This window comes from Peromyscus eremicus, chromosome 4 (genome assembly GCF_949786415.1).
Source record: "Peromyscus eremicus chromosome 4, PerEre_H2_v1, whole genome shotgun sequence".
Lineage (NCBI taxonomy): Eukaryota > Metazoa > Chordata > Mammalia > Rodentia > Cricetidae > Peromyscus > Peromyscus eremicus.
The window spans coordinates 107210542-107232018 of NC_081419.1; positions in this window are offsets into that span (position 1 = coordinate 107210542).

Sequence of the window (21477 nt, forward strand, 5' to 3'; positions counted from 1 at the left end):
GGTTTTTCATATTCCTTATGTTTTTGCACTTGGATATGCTCATCTGGGGTCACTGGATAAGGTTTTCATTATTGCTTTTTAATCTATTTCACCTTTCTACTTTTGGTGGCATGTTCACAGTGTTTAGGGGAGTTTAGGCTGCACAGTGATGAGGTAAAATTTCTCTCTTTGAGGTTGGTGTCAAGGGCACCAGACTCAATTCCCAGACCTCTACTGCACATTGAGTACTGTCTACAATTATAGTCACAGTCACTGTCCATCAAGAAACTCAACGCCCTGCCAGAAAAGAACTGTTAGCAACAGAATGTAGTGCTCATTCAGGCCTGACAAGAGCATGCACATGAGGTACAAATTCTCAGAAAGTCATCCAGAACTCTTGATGTGTTCACAGTGACAACTCAGAACGTTATTACCACTCTGGGGACTGTACTTTGCTCTGACCTGCTCTTCATCATATGGGGCTCAGCAGCTAATTTCTGAGGAGTGTGATAGATACAGCATTAATCAAGCTTGTTTGTCGATGGGACCCTTCTCGAGAACAGAGCTAATGAATTGAACTGGAGAATGAAGTTAACCTTCTGGTAAGGAGCCAGAGAAGGGCAGTGGGCAAAGGCTTCTAGATGGGCATCCATAGACTGGAGAACCCAATGGTAAAGAAGGAAGTCCAGAGTCTCTGGAGCAAAAATCTGGAAGTCATATCTTTTTGAAACAAAGAAGATGAATGATACTGTGTCTATTATTGGCATTTCAAAGACAAAAATCATGGTATTGCTCATTATAGAATTAATTCGTGGAAATACTTATAACTTGCATCTACAAGTAGTAATTTTTTGGATAGTTTTGGAAATTTATAGTTTTCATATTTTAGCAATTAAAACAGAAGAAAGACGCAGGTAGAGTAAAAGTGTATGGGAGAAACAGACTTAATCTTTGCTGGGCCTTGTGCAGCCACACTAACCTCTCATTCTGCAAAACCCCATGTGGAGAACCAGTCTCCATAGATATACACTTGAAGCTCATTCCTCTAATAAATTCAACTTCAAAACACACCCATCAGAAATTTAGCTGTCCTTTGAGCTCACATGATAAAAAGCAAGTCAGAGGTAAGTCCCCAGAGTGATAGACTCTGAGTGGTCACTGTGAACATGCCAAGAGCTCCTCCAGGTGATGTTCTGAGAGATTGTACCCCATCCACTGCTCTTTCTAGAGCTGTCCTAGTATTCACATCTAATAAAACAGCAGCAGGCCCTAGTGATCTCTTACACAACAAGGTTGCCAGTGCCGTGCTTCTCTTTAGGCTGCCTTTGGTGACACATCTCTTGGATTTTGTCATGTGTTTGACCCTTTCCTGAAAATTGCCTGACCCATTGGAGAGGAGGCTGCCTAGTAGTATTGGCACTCTAGCAAACGTTGGCAGAAAAAAAAAAACCCAACTAGCCAGCTGATCAACCAATCAACCAGCCAACCAACCAATCATTGAGCCAATCAACCAACCAACCAACCAACCAACCAACCAACCAACCAACCAACAAACAAACAAACTGAACAAACAAATGAAGCTAGGAGCTCTTTGCTGAAGCCAAAGCATGCTGACTAGTGACTGTAGAATGGAATTTTCTCATAGGCTTTGGGATTTTAATTTGCCTGGGAGTGATTAGTACATTCAAATTACTTGTGTGTTCCATCATCTTATCCTGACATTACAAAGTCAGCCATCCAAAAAAGCCAATCACATATAATTTCCATGGGAATCTGAAGACAACAAACCTGTTCCTGTAGGATGGGCTTTGCACTGAGTTGTCATTGTGGACACACCCAGCTCAGATGGTGGCAAAATCACACTACTCTACTGCTCTTTAGGCAGCTAAATGGGTCATAAAATGATAACTTCTGGAGTAGTGACTAGGATGCTCAGATGTTCTTTAATGTCTGTGATTTCATTTATAGGATGTAATATATATTTCAGTCACAGATGTGACCTTATAATTCCTAGGATTCCTCCTTAGAACTTTGCAAAATCCAGGTATGAAATCTGTAATATTCTTTTTTTGTTTTTTGTTTTGTTTTGTTTTTTGTTTTTTGGAGACAGGGTTTCTCTGTGTAGCTTTGCACCTTTCCTGGAACTCACTTGGTAGCCCAGGCTGGCCTCAAACTCACAGAGATCTGCCTGGCTCTGCCTCCCGAGTGCTGGGATTAAAGGCGTGCACCACCACCGCTCGGCTAATCCGTAGTATTCTTTTAGCAGAACATCCATATTTGGTCCCAGATGGCATTTATTGGATTGCACTAGCCATCAGTCTTCCTGCTACATGTTGTGTCTGTCTTCTTATTGGATCTTCCTAAGAATGCTATGATAATGTGTTTCTATTTTGCTGATGAAGAAACAGATTTAGAAAGGTTCTGTGCCTAAGGATTCAGTTCCTTTGGGGCTTCCCTAACAGAATACCTGAGATGTAGTGAATTATAAAGAATATGGGAGTATTTCTTAGCACAGTGGAGTCTGGGATAGCAAGGTTAAAGGCCTGCATCTGGCCAGAGCCTTCAAGCTGTGTCATCTTGTGACAGAAGGGAGAGGGAAGAGAACATGAACCTGCAAGAATGTGAGACATTGACCTCATAGCATCAGCCCTCTGATGATTGGCATTAATCCTCTTATTCAGGCCAGACCTTATTGCTTAGATACTTAGGCTTTGCTGCATGGCGGAAGGGTGGGGCTTAAGTTTCTGCATGAACTTTGGGGAACATATTCAAATCATATAATTTACATAACACCATGACATTTGTCCTGGCATAAGGGATTGAAAACTCTTTGCTACTTTTCCTAATTTTCTATATGACCTGTGAACAAACTACAACAAAGTCCAGTCATGGCTCATTCAGTTTTCATTTCTTTTTAGATAGAAATGTTAACTGTCTGTTTTGTTCCTCTGTTAACTTGAGTCCATGATGGAATTAGAAGCATAAATACTGAATGAGTCTCTTAGTGAGATTGCTTTACTATGCAGCATTGTAGCATTCTCTGGACTTTGAAAAGGTTGCAAAGTGAAGAACCTGCCTGCCTGTCACCCCTCCTGTCTACTAAGGCTTTACACCTCCACTCCATCATTGAATCAAACCTAAACTCTTTCATCTAGAGATGAAGGTCCTCTGATCATGGCTTCACTTTTCCTTCTATTATTTCTGATCACTCCTGAGAGGTTGCTGTCTATTCTGAAGGGGCAGAATTCCTGTTTCCTCTACAGACACTCAACCTTGTGAGCCCTCTCTGCCTACTTGTGTCTTCTTCATTCATAACTACAGGCCCAATTCAAGTCCTGTTTAGTATGGTAGCCTCCCTCATAGATGCTCCTTTCAGGTATGTGGTTTCTAAACACTGGCCCCAGGAATGTGGCCCAGAAACTGTGAAGGGTAGGTAAAGGGACAGCTGACAGCACAGCAGCCGAACTCCAGGAAAATGCCTCATTTTCCATCTTGATGGCATCGGGAGACAGTGGACCCTCTGAGTATCAAGTTTTAGACTACCATGCTGTGACTGGGCTGTAGAAATCAGAATGATGGTAATTTACTAGTTTAGATTGGGAAATGCAGCACCAAGTGGACTGGAATCCTATGGCATAGGTGGGGCTCTTTGTCCTTAAGAAGCGTCACAGTGTCAGGAAAATAAGTGAATAAGCTATGACCCATGTTCTGGGAGTAATTGGACCAGGCTAATAAGAACCATGTGGTTGGTGTGCACACTCTGAGTGCAATCATCACTATTTCCAGCTTTTCTCTTGCTGTCTTCTAGGCTTTCCGGGGATCTGACTTATATTTCCAGATAATCTAGACAGCCTTGAACTATGGGATCCATAATGAACGTAGTGGTCTTGGGGATCAAGTACCCAAAATATTAGATAAGGTGTTCATCTTTCAGTTTAATGTTTTTGAAAGTCTTTCTTAAGTACAGGTTGAAATGATTGCCACACCTTTGGATTTGACTGACATTGTGATATGCTGTAGCAAGTGATTAGAACCCCTGAACCCTCTATTTATTATTAGTAAACAGCAAGCTACCAAAGACCGGAGGGTGGAGATGGGCAGCATTACAGCAACTTCTTAGCTAAGATGTCCTGTGCACTGACTCTCATTCTAAACCTGGACAGTGGATCATCACCTGTGATTATCCTGTTCCTTCTTTGTGTTGTTGATGTCAAGAGGCATTTTCCTCCCCTTGTTTCTGACTCTGTAGTTCCTGTGCCAAGATTCCCCCCTCCTCTCCTCTCACTGCACTTCAGTCCTGTTCTTCCTCTCTCTCTCCTGCATGTCTTGTAGAAGAGAAGACAGCCAGGTGAAGTCAGCTTAACGGTCAGCAGCGGGTGGTCACTAGAAATGAACTTCAGTTGGAGTTGTGTTGGTCTTGTACCATGTTAGCTGGGTTAGGACTGCATTCCCCAGAGGTTCCTTCCTTGTCCAGATGTGAGTTAAAATATGGCACTGGAGATTTGGGAAGGATCTAGGCTGCACATGTGCCTGGAAGTCATCTGTGTGGAACCTGGTACCTGTCATGCCTTTTGTGCACATCATCTGTCATTCTCAAGTTCATTCCATTAGCTAGTGCTGTGATCACTGTTGCTTCTGCTGGGTCCTCCTTCACCTGATCTACTTCCTGTGCCAGGTCAGGGTCTTGTTCCATGGTGAAAATCTCCAGCCGGATACCCAAACACCAAGGGTGGGAGCTTTGTCAAAGTGAGAGAATTTGTATTCCAATCTGTTGTTGAAAATTCATACTTGACCTTGGAGGCTCCAGGGCATCCCTTCGTTCCTCACTTCACAACCATGCTCATACTCCTTTTCCGTCGGTATGATCTTCTGGTGATAAACCTCCTCACCAAACCCAGAGGGTGTAGTCTCAAATAGACTGCTGAGCCTATCTTGCTATGTAAGGCCATATTTTTATAATAAATCCATTATTAACTAGATATAAATTGGAAGAGGTTGCCCAGGTCTGGAAGGACCATCCACAGAATGGAAGACCACCCTTAAATGGTCCACATCCAATGTCTTGTCTTTTTCATGTGCTCATCTCTTTGTGTTAGTGCTTGGCCATCTGGGCTTAGACAGCTAAGGATACTTTGGTAGTTGTTTTGTTTTTTAAGTGCAGGTCACCTTCTTTCAATGGAGGCTTTGGAGTATTGAGGAGAGACTAGTAGTGTTGAGGTAACTTTTCTTACATTAGACTGGTGTTCAGGGCACCAGGCTCTATGCACAGACCTTCCACTGCAAGGCGTGTACTGTCTTCAGCTACCATCTCTGTGCAGCCATAACCCCATTGTGAAAACAGAGGGTCCACTGACTACAAGCAGTCACTCCTTAAGTACCAATTGCTTTAAGGAGTAAAGGGACATCGATACCACTGTGCGTGCTGATGTTAGGTACTGAAGTCATGAGTGGAAAAAAAAAGAAGAAGAGGAGCTCATCATGAGACTGTAAGTAGTAGCATCTTGTTAGGGAGAAGAGAAGGGGCACCAACCCGGAAGAAGGTGTGGTAAAAGCCACAAGTAAAGATGTGGGAGTTTGACTTAAAGGGAGACTGAAAAGAGAGGGATAGAGGTACGCAGTCAGGTAAGTTCGAACCACCTTATCTTTCAGGAGGTTGAGCCACAGAGACCTTGCAAACCAGACCAGCCTCTGCTTTCTTGGGAGAGGTGAAAGAAAAAGGGGAGAGTAAATAGAAGAGCATTTTGGTTGTTCATGTAGATCTCATCCATTTCTCTGTCATTGGGCGATCCCTGTGTCTTTCTTAGGGTCCTGTTTTCCAGGTAGCCTCCCTGGAGTTGTGAGTAGCAGTCTAGTCATCTTTGTCGTGCTAGAAATCTCATCCAATGACTGAGGGAAGCGGATGCAGAGATCCACGGCCAGGCCCCAGGTGGAGCTCCAGGAGTCCAATTGGCACGGAAGAGGAGGGTTTGTATGAGCGAGAATTGTTGAGACCAAGATTGGAAAAAGCACAGGGACAAATAGCCAAACGAATGGAAACACATGAACTATGAACCAATAGCTGAGGAGCCCCCAACTGGATCAGGCCTCTGGATAAGTGAGACAGTTGATTAGCTTGATCTGTTTGGGAGGCATCCAGGCAGTGGGACCGGGACCTGTCCTCAGTGCATGAGCTGGCTGTTTGGAACCTGGGGCTTACACAGGGACACTTTGCTCAGCCTGGGAGGAGGGGACTGGACCTGCCTGGACTGAATCTACCAGGTTGAACTCAATCCTCGGGGGAGTCTTTGCCCTGGAGGAGATGGGAATGGGGAGAGGGATGGGGGGAAGGCGGGGGGGGGGGGAGGGGAGAGGACAATGGAATCTGTGGCTTATATGTAAAATTAAATTAAATTATAAAATAAAAAAAAAAAGAAGAGCATTTTGGAATGGACTGCACGTCCTCAGATGCATCATCTCATTTCATTCTTAGAAACCTTAAGCAGCTGGTATTGTACTTTCTGATTTTATTTGCCACTGAATTGACTGGGGTGCAGAGATCTATGTGACTTGTTTTTGTTTGTGTTAGCTGAGTAACAGGCCTGACCTGGAAACAAGGCCTCATGAGCTCAAAGGCCCACAGACTGCCACATCACAGTCTTCCTTGCTTATTCAACAGTATCCATGTTACAAACCACTGCTGCTTTGGAATGTGGTTATCTGGGTATCCAACTGTGATAGTTAACATATTGTCAGTTTGCTTGGATCAACTAAAAGACCTGCTTTCTAACTGAGGAGGAAGACCCTCCCTGAGGGTGGGCAGTGTGTTCCAGCAGCAGCCCAGATCAAGAGACCCGAGGGAAGCCTGCCTTAGCTCCTTGCTGGTGTCTCGATCTACCCTGTCGATGTCACTGCCGCTACAATACTTTGCTGACCTCAGAGCCCAGCTTCTTTGACCTTCCAACGAGGACCAGATATTTTCTAGGAATCCTCTGGGCCTTCAGTGACAGATTGGGGCTGCTGAGGAACCCAACCTTGTGGACTATGCAGTACTGGGTTCTCAGCCTCTCTACTATGCAGGCATCCACTGGCAGACTGTTCAACCCATATTGTGTAAGCCAATCTACTACTAATTCCCCCCACCATACACACACACACACACACACACACACACACACACACACACACACACTGTGGTATGATAATCATCATATTAACTCTATTCCTTCCTAGAGTCTTGACTAACATAACATATAACACCTGAATTAGGAAATGAATATAAAGAGGCAGGTATCTTGCATGATATTTTGTTGTTTATCTTATAGTTCAAATTTAATACTTATTGAATAAGTACAATAGGCATTTTGCTTCCAGTCCTCTTTTTATTCCATTTCCTTTTAATAATACAAAACAGAGCATATTTCTACATTCCTGGACAACCTTGGCTGTTATATTCTTGGGAATGTAACAGGGATAATGATTAAAAGACAATAGCATCATGTTCTGGCAGTCAGATAATATTTTAGAAACTAGGAATCTTGCTAACTTAATATTCAGTATTATTTCTCTCTCTCTCTCTCTCTCTCTCTCTCTCTCTCTCTCTCTCTCTCTCTAAAGATTTATTTATTTATTATGTATGCAGCGTTTTGTCTGCATGTATCCCTGAAGGCCAGAAGAAAGTACCAGATCTCATTATAGATGATTGTGAGCCACCATGTGGTTGCTGGGAATTGAACTCAGGACCTCAGGAAGAACAGCCAGTGCTCTTAACTCCTGAACCTTCTCTCTAGCCCTCAGTATTATTTTCAGCAGTAGTGAAGATATTTGAATTATCTTGAGCTAAGTAATTAAAAGCAGTTTACTTCTAGCTAAGTAAATATGCCAGTAGTAAAATAATATTTGTGTTCTAAAAGCCTGATTTGGGAACGCCCTGAAAATTTTGAGAAAGTGTAAGGGCATCAGATTCTGTTTGCACAGGCACTAGGTGTGCAAGAAATCATGGGAAACTTCTAATCTAAACCCCTAAGTCCATCTGAACAGAGTCTTCTGTAGATAGGTATACTTGACAGTCATCAGGTAGTTGCTGCATTCGGACAGAATGTGAGTGTATGAATTAAGAAATGATAGGAGCTGGGAGTAGTGATAGACTCCTGCAATCCTAGTGCCTCAGAGGTTCCACAAGACTATTGTCAATTTGGAGGCCAGCCAGAGAGAGAGAGAGGAAGAGAGAGAGAGAGAGAGAGAGAGAGAGAGAGAGAGAGAGAGAGATTTCCTTTAAAAAGTGTTGGAAAGAGACTAATTTATTACTTTATTATTATTATTTCTTCTGTTTAGGACAGGTTCTTATTATGTATTCTAGGCTAGCCTTGAACTTGCTATTTAGCCTACTCTGACCTCCTAATTGATATCTTCCTCCACAGTACTGGGATTACAGTAAGCACCCTCATGCTCAGTAAAGAGACAAATTTAAGTAGCATTGAAGAAGCTGAACAGTTAGCAAGTGGAGAACATATGTGGGGACAAAACAGGGTAGCATGCATGTGGGCGTACCTTACGACAATTCTCTGCTTCACCTAAGATTCCCACAAGAGCAGTGACATATGGATCCTATGCACACTGATCATGCAGGATGCTCGGCTCAGTCTCCACTCCCAGCAACCCTAAACAACTGGGAGATGACAGTCTGTGAAAAGGCTGTAGCTGCTCATCACATGAGAACATTTGGAGGCTTATTTCTTGTTGCTCCTAGGAAAGTGCAGGGTGGAATTGCACCCCAGCTGTCCATAGCTGGAGCCCATAAAGAGAGTGTGGTACTCTATCGGGTCATTCTTTTTCTGTGTCTCATGCTCCATGACATCACTCCAGCTTTCTCAGACTTCCTTCCAGTTAAGTTCTTTGTAGTCTTTTCCCCATCTCTCCTCCTCTGGAGGGACCCATCCGAGGCATGGGATTGAAAGGTGACTCTAGCGTACATGAGTTACAGTATGTACACAGCGCTCACCCATCCGAGGCATGGGATTGAAAGGTGACTCTAGCGTCCACGAGTTACAGTATGTACACAGCACTCACCCATCCGACTCATGGGATTGAAAGGTGACTCTAGCGTACATGAGTTACAGTATGTACACAGCGCTCACATATGGGAACGAAGGAGGCAGAACAACAGAAGATGGTAGTAGAAGGTAATAACTGAATTCCTTCAGAACACCCGGGGTTTGAGATGTCTGGAAGAGCTACAGTGCAGAGAAGTGGGGACTTTGTAAGCCATCAGCATGAAGATAAAGGAAGAGAATGAAACCAGTGCCGTGAAGGGAGGGTCCAGGGAGAAGACTCAAAGACAGCAGAGGTAGATGGATCCCTGGAAATACCAACACCATAATAAAAGGCAGAGACAAAAGCAACGTTGTGTTTACCGTAAGTTACTTGTTATCTCCAAGTGAGTCCCAGGCAAAACATGATGCTCAGTAAACATCTGTTCAGAGACTGCATCAGGAAGAAATGGGGTGTGGGCACAAGCTGGAGAGCTCGGAAGGCTAGTCACCATGCACGAGAGAACAGAAAAATGTCAGTCAGTTCATCTGGGGTCTCGACTGAGCTGGTTCACCGGCAACTTTCCCAGCATCAGTGATGAGGACAGGTGCAAAGAGCAAAGTGCAAGGATCAGGAACAGCTCTGCCTTGAAGTGATGAACACTGCTTGAAATAGTGGTGTGTGTGTGTGTGTGTGTGTGTGTGTGTGTGTGTGTGTGTGTGTGTATCTATATCTATATATATATGATTTTTAAACTAATTCAAGCTTGTTGAAGAAACTTGGAAAATGTTGATAATATAACATACAGTAGAAAATAACGATCAGTGAGAACACACAATCATTATTTCCCTAAATACACTTGTTGTCAAAGTGCCTTCTGAATATTCACGCTGATGCCCATGGATTAGTGCTGCTCTCATCCTGAGCAGAGAAGCTCCTTTGGGCATGGGGTGATGATGAATACAGAGACTCATATTTGGTCAAGGTACTGAGAATAAGTGACTGATGAACTCTCAGCCTCAAACAGGACGTCAGTGCCCACACCTTCTTGCCCCTTAAGGACCAGAGAAGGTGGCAAGCATTTAAAAGCTGAGGAATGGGGAAATGTGTCACAAAACGTGCCATCCAGATATGACAGGTAGTCATTGGTGGACTAGGAAGGAAAAAGATGGGAGAAGGTGCCAGGGGGTAATGAATATGCATATAATCAGAGTACGTTGTATATATGTATCAGAGTGTCAAAAAATAAAGAAAAAAATGACCATCCCAACATCATGCCCTGGAGATAAGCAGAGGTGGTTATAGGTGAATGATTCTGGATATCAAAGCTGCTTGAATATTGACAATTTCCTGCAAGTCAAGGGATAGCTCTTTGCAGACAGATAGAAGAGGTAGAGTGGAGAAAGAGCCTTTAGAGAGGATTGTGGAATTTGCAGAATCAAAACAAAGGTTGAAAGTTTTACACTTTAACCCGAAACTTCTTTTTTCTTGGGTGTGAGCATCACCACATTTTCTTTGGTAAGAAGTGGGAAGAGAGGTTGATGACAAGCCGTGGCAGCTGGTTACAGGGGTTGCCAACATGAAGTTCTCTCTGCTGCTTGGTGGTCTAGGCCTATGCTTTCCTCCAGCTCTGCAGGCGATTGGGAAGCTGCTGGACAGGAGACAGGGTGGGGACTTCAGGGTGACAGCCCAGGGAAAATGGTTTCATTGCTGTGGTCACAGGGACCCAGTGAATCTCCCCCTCCTGGGCCTTGCCCTGTACATGAACTCAAACAGCTTGGTCAGGGAACAGGCTGAGGCCCTTCTCAGGGGATGAATCGCATCTGTAAACAGTCTGCTTGAAGTGATGTGGGCCTTAACCTCAAGGTAGGAGGCAAGATGCCATCTGTTTATTTTTGGAGTGGATTTGGGGATCTAATCCGCTGAGAGCTGGAGTGTTTGCTTCCCATCTGGAATTCCTTCAGAGCACCACCGAGCGGCCAGCAATAGAGCTGGCCTCTGGCTATCTCAGGGGGGTTGGGGGGGGGAGGCACCATGGCATAAACATTTCAGTTCACCCACCTTCGACTTCCAGTGGCACAAATATAAACAGACAATGAGCACATGGAAGAAGGGCTACAGTTGCTGTGTTTTCTTAATTATAGCTGGAGAAGGAGTAGGCGTGATGCTGGGTCATATTATAAAAACCAACCTAAGCTCTGATCAGCAAGACTGACATCAAGGCCACCAGTGACAAACGACCAAGAAAGGAGAGTCGTCAGATGGAGTCCTTCCAGCCTTGGCTTGGCCCACGCAGAAGGATGCAACTAGACAGGGGACCCTCAGCAGTTACAAAACTCAACAGAGATGGATTATTAACATCCCGACGAAGCCTGGAGTCCATGAGGCTACTGGGAGAAGGTGGGGAAATGCATTCAGGATTTTGCAACAGGCAAGGACATTTGGGATAGAAGCACAGGAAACAGATGCTGCCATGGGTAAATGGATGGATGACATTAGACCAAGAAGTGTCTGCACAGCAAAGGGACAGTGGTAGAGTGAAGATACAGTGTACACACTGGGGGAGAATGTTTGCAGATGGAAAATCTGTTAAGGGACTAAGGGAGCTAAAAACACAATCATAAACAAAAATGACCTAGTTTTAAAAATGGGCACTAGAGCTAAATAGACATTTCCTCAAGGGCGGGCCTAGGGATGGTCAACTTGTGCATGGAGCGTGATCTGCAATACCAACCACCAGGGCCACACCAATCCAAACCTAACAGGCACATTGTCTCCCTCCAGCAGGAATGGCTGTCATAAAAAACAACCAAAGGAAAGAGGGGCTTGCAACGGTGTGATGCAAAGGGAATTGTGCACACCATTGCAGGGAAGGCAGATCAGTGGAAAACACTATGATGTCTCCTCAAAAAAAAAAAAAAAGCATGTGATCCCCAGCCCCACCCCTGGGTATATATGCAAAGGGAATGAAAGTATGCTGAAGAGACATCTACATGCCTGTGTTTATTTCGGCATGTTCACAGTCTCCCTCAAATGGAAAAATGCAACAGATCAATGAATTAAAAAACACAGTGTATATACACAAAGGAATACTATTAAGCCATGAAAAGAATTAAATTCTACCATTTGTTACAGCAGGTGAAATTGGAGTCAGTATGTCACATGGAATAAGCCAGACAAAGAAAAAAAAAAACAAGAGAGAACCACATGATCTTGTACGTATGTGGAATATAAAAAAGTCAGTCTCATTGAAGTTGAGAGTAGAATGGTAGTTGGCAGGGGCCAGCAGAAACTGGTACAGGGTGGAGGAATGAGGAGAAGTTGATGGAGGGGTGCTAACTTACAGCCAGGTAAGAATGAGATGCTGTGGAGTGCTGCACAGTTGGCATGCATTGTGACTGCACAGTTGGCCTATTGCCTCATTACAGGCCTGCTGCACATCGCCATGGGATCCTTCTAAGAGGGCCTTGACACCATGTTCAGTTAGAGTCTGGCAGAAACACTTCCATGCACTCTGTTTGAAAACTAAGGTTAGGTTATAGGCACACTTAATTGTTCTGGCTCTCCCTCTTCTCTCCCTCTGCCCTATACCCCCGTGTCCATTTCTGTGTGGGCTCAGACGTGATGGCCTGTGTGTGCATACCCGTGGAAGCCAGAGGTCAGTGTGAATTATTCAATGGCTTCCATATGATTTGTTGAGGTAGGTGCTCTCACTGAACCTGGAAGTTGCTGGTCCAGCTAGACTAGCTGGCCAGCAAGCCCCAGAGATCTTCCTGTCTCTGCCTCCCCAGCACGATGATAAGTGTGTGCTACCATGTGAGTGTGGGCATCAAACTGAGATCTTCATGCCTATGCAACAAGCACTTTACCCACTGAGCCGCCTGCCCCGGTCCCTATTGTTTACTTTTTAATGGGAGTTCTGTCAACTTGTCTTACAATGCCAACTTCAGCTGTTGATTGTCCTTCCACTCCGCTCTTCCTCCCTTTGTCTCTAATTCTTAATGTTATGTTAATACCGCCTGAGCTAACCTGGACCAACCTTACTGTGTCTCAGGCACCCCCTCATCTTTCATACTCAGCAACACTGTAGGCCATTTTGCCTGTTTTTAACTCACCCAAGGGGATGACAAGATTCAGAGAGGTTAATGGATTTGTCTAGGGTCATTCATGTAGGCCAACTTTGAGCCACCTTAGATGTAGGCTAGGCATTACCAGGCTCTGTGAACATGACTGATTTCTGCAAGATCCAGGAGAGGGGGCTGCCTAAGGCCAAGTGTCCTGTAGACCTCACATGAGCACTCCATGTTACAAACCTCAGGTTGCTATTTGATTGTAGAACATCAGTTACACACGTTTTCAACAATTCTGGGAGGGGGCATTTCCAGAACCTTGTTGGAAATAGGAAACACATGGTGCTTAAAGATTCATAGGATACATGGTGGCTCACCTACCCGGAATGACCAAATAAATGTGATTAGATCCTATTATCTGCCTAAAATACCAATTTCAGAAGAAACAATGATGGCTCCAGCATTCTGGACACCCTGCAGAAGAATATAACACGGGCACATTGCTACTCCCGGAAGTTTGTGTTTCTGGGCACTTGTTTAAGAGCTGGTCCAGGAAACAAAAGTAAACATAAGTTTTGACGCTTGAGTAGGAAAGTTGTCTTTCATCGACAGTGAAGACCTTTCTCTTTCCTCTACAGCTTCCTGGTCAGTGTTTGAAGAAAGTCAAACTTGCTTTAAAAGAACCATCTTTGTTCACTGTTTTCATTCATCCAGGATTAGGGTTTCAATAGTAGAGTACGAAGCAGAGCATCTATGTTGTAAGTCATGTTTTACACTCTAAATTACTTAGTTATTCTCAATCTTCTCTTGCTTTATATCAGACATTTTCACTGTGGAGGCTGTGGACTTGAGCAGGTTCAAGGCTGAGAATAATTTGAATAATTTGGAAGTTCTATGTGCTTACCTTAGATCTCCTCCTCCTCCTCCTCGTTTTATTATTATGTATACAGTATTCTATCTGCATGCCAGAAGAGGGCACCAGATCTCATTATAGATGGTTGTGAGCCATCGTGTGTTGTCGGGAATTGAACTCAGAACCTCTAGAAGAGCAGCCAGTTCTCTTAACCACTGAGATTTTCAAAGGTTACATGACCTGAGATTGGGAACTTCTGACTTGAGCAATCTTTCTTTGTAAGTTCTCCTGAAATTTTTTCTAATTATATTTTATTAGGGAACTTGTCTCCACTCATAAACTGAAGCATCTGGAGTCTTTAAAGATTGCAACAGTCCTTTTAAGAGTTGAGCTTGTAAACCATGGCAACAGGTGTGAACCACAGTTGAGTGACCCATGGCTTACCCTTCAGTTCTTGTACTTCCCTGAGTCCAAATGAATGACTCACTTGACTGGAACATCAGAGGAACTGGCTTTGAGAGACATTGGTGGTTGGTGTTGGATGCCCATTCCTGAGCCATTGCTGGAAGCAAGACACAAAGGCCATCGTGAGTTATGACCAAGCATTAAAAAAGGTCAAAGAAAATGGCCAACAGGTGTAAGAAGCAAGTACACAAATCGAAGCAAAGCAAAAGAACAGAAGGCAGCTGGTGTCCTGTGTCTCAGTGGCTTCTATTATTTGCTACTGTGGTCGCCTTTCTCTTCCTTTTCCAGTGTTCCAGACAGTCTTTCCCACAGTCTGTCTGACCCAAGGATGGTGACTTGTGCTAAGGAAACTTGCAGCTGGGGATAGTGTATCTGATGCCTATGATGACCTTATTTTCCAGAAGAAAACAAGTCCAGCATTTATAGCACCCTGCTTCCAAAAGGTCTTATAGAATTTGTGCACATAAGGGATGAAGGGGGAGGTGTGATGCTGAGACTATGTGAGTTTTATCTACCTGAGTTTTTAGGTCAAGGAGCTGCTTGTAGCTACTATAGCTAGTAAAATTTTTTTTGCCTGAGCTCATTTATAGTAATGAAATCCTGGGGAGGAAGTTATGGCATGTGAAGATCCAGAAACAGCTATCAGAGACTGAGAAGGTGTCATTTTGCAGAGTTCATGGCCAAATTGTGGCAGGGTTGCATTGGAACATGCAAGAGTTTGACCTTGCGGTTTGCAGTCTGCATTCTGGTGGACTGCATTACTTCCACCATGCTTGCAAAGTGCTCTTGTACTTGTCCTTGCTTTTTAGTCTCCCCAGCATGACACTTAATAAAGACTGATCAGAGTAAGACTGTGTACTAGGGGTGATTGTTGGGTAAACTTGCAGTATCCATACATAAAGCATTGAACTCTTTGCTACACAAATCTCATCTTAGCCTTTTTAGTTCTCTACTTATCTTATGATTGACCCAATCATGCTCATGTATTTCCCCTTGCCTCCCCCGGGCAGAAATGTTACAAAATACCAAGTGACAATCTTCTGTCTTATGTATCAGCCTACCCTCCAGAGTTGTCTGTTGCATATGTAACCATGAGTTTGTGATTCTAATAGATAATAGCCAGGAAGCACCTATGCTGTATTTGTTTTACAAAAGTTCAAGAGAAATGGAAAGCTTGTGCAGTTGGGAAGAACAGCAGGCTTTGGAAATGATGGATCGTGGAGATGTATTTGCTTTGGAATGGACTGCATTTTATATAAGGCCTTCAGACAGGCTTGTGGCTCAGAGCTGGAATGTCAACACACACAAGGCTGAGGCAGGAGAATTGTGTTGTGTGATAATCTTTTTATACACTGTGAAGATATGTCTCTGCCAAGGTACCTTCTGATTGGTTTAATAAAGAGCTGCATGACCATAGCTAGGCAGGAGAAGATAGGCAGGATTTCAGGGGAGAGAGAAGAACTCTGGGAGAAATCTGAGGCACGGGAAATTTCACCAACAAGTCATGGAGAAGTCATACGTACAGTACGGAGGAGGGGTAAGGAGCCACGTGGCAGAATATAGATTAATATAAGTGGGTTAATTTAAGTTATAAAAGCTATCTGGGAACAAGCCTAAGCTGAGGCCAAACTTTCATAATTAATAAGAAGTCTCCATATCATTATTTGGGAACTGGGGGTCCAAAGAAAGTCTGCTACAGAATTGTGAGTCTGAGGCCAGCCTGGGCTATAGAGAAATGTCCAGGTGACTCTGGGATGCAGTGTGAAACTGTTACAAAAAGAAAAGCCTAAATAAAGAGATTTTAAACCAAATAAAACCAGGATTTCTAATTTAGACTTTATCTGGTGATGAAACATTCTGGAACGGATCACTTGCCTCCATGAAGATTTAATCTAGTAGATGGAGGAGAATTGCCAATGTTATGAGGCTTTTACTGACTCACCATTCAATGGTACTGTGTAGTGGCAGGTCATCTAGACACCCAACAGAGAAAGTCTGAGGTCATTTGATGTCTGAATGCAAACTTTTCAGTTTTGAGAATGTGCATATTTTCCAAATGTTATGTTGAAAGCAGAGCAGAATTAGGGTGACTGTGATGAAATTAATCTATTTTTAGGTATGTTGAGAACCACATGGAAAAGCTGGTATACCTATGAAATATAGGCTGCCCCTTTCCATGAACACACAAGGCTTGGAGAGAAGGGATGCTGAGCCTTGACTGAATGCCACAGCTGTTGTTTACCAGTGTCCCGAGTGTTTGCATTCTGCATTCCTGGGATTAATTGTGTAAACTAACTTCAATGAACCAGTGTTGCTAGTTCTCAGTTGTTTTTATTAAATTGGAAGGGTGAGATAGAAGTAAAGAGAATAAACTAAACTTAGTTTGTCTTTTTCGACAAAACATGTTCTTTCTTCTATTGGTCCAGAGTGTCCTGTATTTAAAATTGGGAGCCGTGCTCCCTGAGCGCTCTTCATTTTATATATGTTACTGAACCTTGGGCCATTTAGGAGGTGAACTTAAGTTTTAGAACTGAATATGTTTCCTTTGCTTCTTATTTGGCTGTATCTGTTAGTGTTGTCCTAACTTGTTTTTATCACTATGATAAACACTGTGACAAAAGGTTTATTCCAGCATATATTTCATCACTGATGGAAGCCAAGCTGGGATCTGAAGGCATGAGAATGAAGCAGAACCATGGGATGCTACTTACTGGCTTTCTCCTCCAGTTTGTTCAGTTCTCTTTTTTTAAAAAAAAAACTTTTTTTAATTTAATAATATTTTTTTATTGATTCTTTGGGAATTTCACAGCATGCACTCTAATTCTGCTTACCTCCCAGTCCCTCCATATCCTCCCATCACCCCTGCAGCACCCCCCAAAAGAAAATTTTAAAAAAAATCAAACCAAACCAAAACAAGTGAACAAGTAAACAAAAACAAACAAACAAACAAAAAAACCCCTCTTCTCTCCTCCATATTTCCCTCCTCTCCAACACTTCTTCATTGGTCTTGGTGGCATTGGAAGCTGTGGTGTGTCACACAGTACACCCTTTTGTCTAATCAGCTTTACTTGCAAATGCTCATTGCAATGAGTCACTGGTCTGGTTCAAAGCCTCTGGTTTCTGGTACATTATCATCACTGGATCCTCACTGAAACTCCTTCCTCTAGGATAACCCACAGCTGCCTGAGTCATGGAGATCCCGTGGTTGTCTTTCTACAGGACCAGTCCCTTCCCCAGCTCCAGCAGGTCCTAGATATGGTAGATGTTAGGATAGACCAACCCAAGATGTTAGGATAGGCCAACCCCAGGCCTGGCTGTGGGTCTGGGTGGTGGCCGAGCTGGTCAGTCTGGGCCACTGGGGCTGCTCCCCTTAGGCACGGAGCAGAGCCAGCTCTCCTATGCCCATGCCATCAGGGTCAATTCTCCTATACCCATGGTGAGGGGTGGGACCATCTCTCCCAAGTGCGAGTGAGGAGGGCCAGCTCTCTTGCTGCATTGTACAGTGAGGGGCAGGGCCAGCTTTCCCAGGGCCAGTGAAGGGCAGGGCTGGCTCAGCATGGCCCTCTGAGGTTACACAGGCCACAGACATCAGCACAGACCCCAGCTGCAGCAGGACCATGGACCCAGACGTGACCCTGGGCAGCAGCTTGGTCAGGACAACATCCTGGCTCCAGGAAGCACAGGCCCTTTAGCAATCAAAAAAATGATCCACAGACATGCCCACAGGCCAATATGGTGGGAGCAATTCCTCAGCTGAGGTTCCCTCTTTCTAGGTTGACAACCAAGACTAGCTCTCTCAAGTGTTCAGAAAAGATAAACTAGTAGAATGCTTGCTTGAGTTTTGTGCAATTGGTTCCAGCTATTTCCTAGGGACCATTACATCAATAGCATTACATTGTAGGTGATGGGGATCCCAATCAGGACCTCTGGGGAACAAATGAAGTGGTCAGGTATACACGATCCTAATGCCTCTCCCTGCATCTACATTGTTATTTTGGAACTTAACACTATTACTTCAAAGAAATAATAACATTTTAAGCAATATTTTTCTCCTTTTCTGGTTTCTTCTTTTTGCCAGCTACAAAACTTGCTGTCAGCAAAAAATATGAATGTGGGCTTTGAGAAAGCTCACTAATGGGGAAATCAATTCTATAGTATTTTAGATGCTCTCTGAGTTTTCTGGGAGTACCTCAGAGTTCATGGGTTTTTGTTTGTTTGTTTGTTTGTTTGTTTCCTAGAGGCTGGCGAAAGGCACAATGTTTGCATTTCATTTCCAAGAAGGGGCACTCACAGGTGTTCAAAATGACTTAGTGAATTGATGCTGATGTTAAGTGGGCAATTTTACTGTCGTGGTCTATCAGGGGACATGATTTTATTTGAAGAATGATTGCAGGTTTGCACACTTTGGCACTAAAATGTTTTCACATGATTCACAAAAGTCAGAATTGCTTTCAGTGGTTCCCAACCTTCCTAACGCTGTGATCCTTTAATACAGCTCCTCATCTTGTGGTGACCCCCAACCACAAAATCATTTCCTTGCTACCTCAGATCTGTAATTTTGCTACTGTTGTGAATTATGATATAAATATTTTTGGAGATAGAGATTTGGTGAAGGGGTCATGACCCACAGGTTGAGAATCACTGGTTTAAAGGATGATATTTAAGTGGTTGCTTACTTTTTTTTACATTGAAAATGAGCCATACGCCATATAAATACACAAATAAATAATTTTTTATAAGAACAAAAGTATTGGTACAAAAGCAGTCAAAATCTTGTTATATTTTTAGTTTGTGCTTTTAAAATATGACTTAATTTTTTTTTCACCATGGCAGAAGTATTCTAGAGTGGTTTTATATTGAGTCTATTATCTGTTTCTTGGGAGGAGTTATAGACTTCTAAGCTATGACGAATAATTTTTTGCCAAGTAGATAATTACGAGACAGTTGTGTTTGTGTTTTCAGAATATCAGGCTGTTAACAAGCAAAAGATGGGAGCGGGGAGCAGACAAACCCCTGGCTTGCCCTGGGGCAAAATGACTTCATAAGGACTTCCTGTGCAGCCGGAGCAACAGGAGACTGTTTGATGCGCTGACCGACTTCATAGGACATTAAGAGGCCCAGGTGGATCGAGCTCACTTCCACGTTTGCGGAGGAGCTGACACAAGGCAGCTAAACTGCCATTCAAAAAGCTGGGCATCTTCAGTCCAGAGGTTTAGAATGAAGAGAAAAAGAGATGGGGCAGGAAGGAAAGAGAAGAAGGAGAATAGGATAAAGTAACAAGGCATTGAAAATGATGATGGAGAAAGTCAGTGAAGAAATAAAAGAAATATAGGAAAGAGAGAAGAACTGAATATGGAAATGGGCTTGGCTAATGGATACAATTTTTTAACTAGTAGTTGTCTCTGTTTTATTTCTTTGGTGTTATAGAAGCAAATTGTTCAATGAGAAACAGAAAGAACTCTCTACAACGTCAACCTCTGCACTAGCTTACTGGACAAGGAGAGCCTGGTTTGGCTGGTGACTTGACCTATATTTACCAAATAGCACTGACTTTTTTGATATAGTTGGAATAGGTTTGGATTCATCTGTAATAGGTGTTTTCTAGGGTCCTCTGACTAAAAGGCAACATTAAAAATGGAAGAATAAGAAAAAAAGCAAAATGATTACTAATGATGACATTCAGACCTAAATGGGACATCTGGATTACCTACTCCAAGGCACACAGAACATCATGGATGCAAGGATGATAAGACTGAATGTAGTGGGTAGCCATTCCAGCTTTGGTCTGGAAGTTCCAACCCCCATTGAGGCTTCGGTAACTATCACACCTACAAGGTGGGGCCAAGAGAGGGCCCTAAAGACCCGAGATCCAGATGCGCCGCCCTCTCTTGTTTCCTGGACCCTGGACACTAGAGGTAGACTGAAGAAAGTTCTCCAGAGAACACCGCCGGACTGCGCTACATCTTTCCCAGACTCTGCGACCTACCTATCCCTTCATTTGTAAGTTACACCAATAAATAAATCTCCCTTTTAACTACGTGGAGTGGCCTTAATAATTTCACCAATAACTGAAGGAGCTCAAGGATGTAGAGAAGTGTTGTGAAATGCTGTGTCTGTTTTTTCCCAAGATATATATTTTATTCATAATTTTTCCATATAATAATAATAATTATTATTATTGGTTTTTCGAGACAGAGTTTCTCTGTGTAGCTTTGAGCCTTTCCTGGAACTCACTTTGTAGACCAGGCTGGCCTCGAACTCACAGAGATCCGCCTGGCTCTGCCTCCCGAGTGCTGGGATTAAAGGCGTGCGCCACCACCGCTGGCTCCATATAATTATTTTGATCATATTCTTTCTCCTCCCCGACTCCTCCCAGCTTTTCCCCACCTCTCTACCAACTCAACTTCACCTGTACTTTCTCTCTCTCTCTCCCCTCTCTCTTTCTCAAACAAGCAAAAAAAAATTTGCCCAAATAAAAACAAATGAAGTAAAAAAACAAAAACAAAAACCAACAGCAACAAAAAAGCCCACAATAAGACAAAAACAAGAAAACAAACCAAAAAGCACACAAAAAACCCAAACTTGGAGTCCATTTTATGTTGACCAGCTACATCTGGGCATGAGGCCTGCTCTGGCGTTTGGTTAGTATACTCAGTGGAAACTCCATTGTAGAAAATTGATTTTCTCTTTCCCAGTGGGTATCAACTGCAAAATAGCTCCTTGGTTAGCGATGGGACTTTGTGTCCACTTCTTCTCAGTGCTGGGATTTTGTCTGGCTTCAAACTGTACAGATCTTGTGTATACTGTTATAGTCTCTGTGAGTTTGTATGTGCTTCAGTCCTGTTGTGTCTGGATAAGACTGTTTCACCACCTCTGGCTCTTAAAATTTTTTCACTTCCTCTTCCATAGATCCATGAATCTTGAAGGGAAGGGTTTGATGAAGACATTCCACTTAGGGCTGAGTGCTCCAAGTTTATCACTCTCTGCACATTGCTCAGTAGATCTCTTTGTAAATTACCATCTACTGCAAGAAGAAGCTTCTCTGATATGGATTGAATGATTCTCTATTCTATGAGTATAGCAATATGTCAGGAATCATTTTAT